The sequence below is a fragment of the Gavialis gangeticus genome, unplaced genomic scaffold (genome assembly GCF_001723915.1).
Source record: "Gavialis gangeticus isolate Ggan-Ray unplaced genomic scaffold, GavGan_comp1, whole genome shotgun sequence".
Lineage (NCBI taxonomy): Eukaryota > Metazoa > Chordata > Crocodylia > Gavialidae > Gavialis > Gavialis gangeticus.
This window is the reverse complement of record NW_017728998.1, coordinates 47960170-47963476: the sequence shown is the minus strand read 5'-3', so window position 1 is coordinate 47963476 and position 3307 is coordinate 47960170. Positions and strand designations below refer to the sequence as shown.

At 39.9% G+C, this 3307-nt stretch overlaps 1 protein-coding gene across 2 annotated transcripts in view; it reads left to right on the top strand.

Annotated features, from left to right (window-relative positions):
- Positions 1-3307, top strand: part of RSPRY1 (ring finger and SPRY domain containing 1) — a 103796-nt gene that overhangs the window by 64706 nt on the left and 35783 nt on the right. The window lies entirely within an intron of this gene.

Sequence of the window (3307 nt, the reverse complement as noted above, 5' to 3'; positions counted from 1 at the left end):
CAGCCACTGACTCAAAAAGGTTGGAAACCCCTGCTGTAGAAGATCAATGCAGAGTATATTTCAGAACTCATCGAGATCACAAAGCATCGGTTCTGTGGTGTCTGTAGGATTTAGTACAGTAGTCCAGAAACCATTTGACAAGAAATGTTATCCAAGAGAGAATGAATGTAGTCAAGAACATAACTCCAAAATTCCCACTTTATTTTGAGAGAGGTGGTTAACCCTGTTAGTTTCAAGTTGGGTAGAAGATAGGATATGGTGGTACCTCTGAGGTGCTGTGCTACCTGCCTTCTGCCTGACTTTGTGTAAAGTAAAGGCATAAAATTATTTATTTTTGTTGCAAGAACACAGCAAGGCCAGTGCTATCTTCCTCATTCTGTTTTATATTTTTGGGGGTAACCTGGCATTTCAGTGGGAGGTTTTCAGCCTATTCCTCTGGTTCTGAATGTGTAACTCTTCTGGAAGAAACAGTTGTGGTAAATCTGTGCAGGCCCTGAAGTTCAGAATGATACCTCTTTTGAAGGTACCTACAGTATTTACTTGAATCTAAGACTACCCTGAATTAAAGATGACCCCCCCCCCAATAGTTAGATTCTATACATGGAAAATTTTATAAACTTGTTATAGTTTTCCATGTATAGAATGTAATTATTGGAGGATCATCTTTAATTTATCCTTCTCACTACTTCAGGGGTGTAGGCAGTGGGGAAGCAGATGATGAGGGATGGTCAAGCAGCTTGCCCCCTGCTTGTTCCTAGTGTCTTGCCACCTCTGCTTCCTGCCGGCCCCGCCTGCAGCTTTGGGTCCCTCTCACCCCCCAACCTCTGCTTCTTCTCTCTTCCTCCCCCCCCACTTACCTTTGGAGCCAGCAAGCTCCATCTGTGTTCTAGCCTTGGATACTGAGCACGGCAAGGTGATCTCACCTTGATGTCCAAGCAGTTATATCATTGACTTAGCATGGTTTGCTGGTATAGAAAACAATTTTTCCTCCTTTGCAGATGAGCAAAACAAAGTTAGCAATCCTCTTAAACCAGATCTCTTAGCATAATGCCACGTGGGGAGGCACAGAGTTGTGGGAGGAAAAGAAACATTGCTACATATTGACCCCGATAGAAATTTGAAGCCATGGTAGAAATATCAAGGGCCATGTACAAATCTTTTCCAGGGAAATCTAGTAATTCTGAAGTAATGCTAGTGGTTTTGGTATGATGCTGCTTTGCTGAAGTGACTTCAGTGTTCTGTTTTAGTAATGTTTAATCTTCATCTTTCCTATATTTTAAATAAATATAAGCATATAAGTGCTTTCCTTAAAATCAGAAAATAGATACTAGCTAAAATAATCAAGCTGTCCTCCCTACTGTGTCCTAACATGTTCACAGCTCTTCCCTTCCATTTTATCACCAGCAACGTTATTAATTTCAAACTCAGTTTACATGTTAATAGAAAATTTGACCTAATTGTATCTGAATTTAGGTAGAGAATGGTTAGTCAAACCTTGCCAGTTCCCATTAACATTAATGCAAGTTATGCAGGTGCATTTAAACTGCTGAAAGAATATGCCCGGCAGCGTGTAATTGTATGTTCTTCTTTGGACCCTGGTGCCAAGAAACAAGGTAGCTGTTAAGTAACATTTAATTCACTATTTCTCCAGGTGAGATGTCTTGGCACTGTCTACATTAAGTGATATTACACTATGATATTACACTATTCTAAATTTTTTGTATTATCTATCTTTCCCTTTTGAAAACTTTTAGCCAAATTATATTGTGGTTTACCACCATGAAAGTATATCTTGAGTTACGTATTTGAAAATATTACCAAGCTATACGCTTTAGATGAAGGGTTAGTTTCCCTGCATTTCCTAAGATCTTTTTGTTCTAGAATAGTAGAGCAGAATTACCTTGGGTTTTGTTCTGGCTTAAAGTGCTTTTTCCCCATAAGCTAGAATAGATACTTGGTGGCAGGGGGAAGGTGTCAATGTCTGGCCTTATAGACTGAATACCTTTTCATCCTTGGAGTTTCCTCTTCCTGGGTTGGGATCTGTGGTCCCACCTGTCCAAGGGAATCTGGATCTACTACTGCCCGTCCAGTTCCTGTTTTGTGTAGATCAGGGTTTCTCAACCAGTGGGACATATCCCACTGGTAGGACACGAAGGTCCTTTAGGGGGGATTCAAGGTCGCCGAAGCTGAAAGTGCCACGGCAGGTTTCACTTTTGCGTGTTTTGATCAGCCACGGGGGGAGCCCCCCCGCCCCCGACTTGTTAACCAGTGGACCAGGATTTTTTGACCGTATGTAGGGGGGACATAAGGTACAAAAGGTTGAGAGTCGCTGGTGTAGATAAACATGTATCAGTTATCAATCATGCACCAACCAATGTTTGATCTTGCAGCACTATTTGCATTTAGTTGGATTATTTAACAAAGCTCACAAAATTTCTAAAACATCTAGACATCCTGTTCCTGTCCCTTTTAGGAGAGGCCACTTCATTTTTTCTTACAGAATAGACCTTTGGTTAGGGGACTTAAAAAGAAGTCGGTAAGCCTGCCTGCTCTTCCTAGCTCTGCCATTGATGTTCTGTATAACCCCAAGCAAATCAATTAATTTTTCTATTCCTTAGCTTTTCTGTTGATGCAAGAAGGTAATGATGCCTTTTTAAAGCACTTGAGCACTGAATGAAAAGCACCTACATAAATGTCAAATGCTGTTATTATTTACCTCCTTCAGTTTACTAAATGCAAAAGAAATAGCTGATCTAACATACCTGAAACTTTCACTTGTTAATAGAGCTCTAGTTGTTTGATTATGAAATAAACTGCTGTTTGCCAAACTATCTTGGCCTGGTACCAGTCTGCCTATAAATCATTGCTTATGTCTCCCTTATTTGTTCTAATTACATTAAGGACATATTGAAAACTCTGAAAAACCTAACGAGTACATTTTAAATATGCATATTAAAGTTGACATTTAAATTTCATTTTTATTATTTCTGTGTCTTCATATATCAGTGGTTATTTTTAGCTGGGAATTTTCTTTCACCCAATCCCTAGCAAAGAAAACTTAAATTTTGGGATTACAAAACCCTCTCATTTTCCAATTTATATTATCAGGTTGCCTTATCCAAGTAGAGTTTGTCTTAAAGTGTTCATCTTGTAGGCTCTCTTTCTTAGTGATCCTCAGTGAGCTTTAGTAGTCATGGGAGAAGGGAAGCTGATTCTCATTTCCTGTTGTAACTCAGGAACAACTTCATTGCATTGAATCCAGCAACACAGGCTGCTTGCAGACATTTAACCCCCCCCCCCCCCCCCC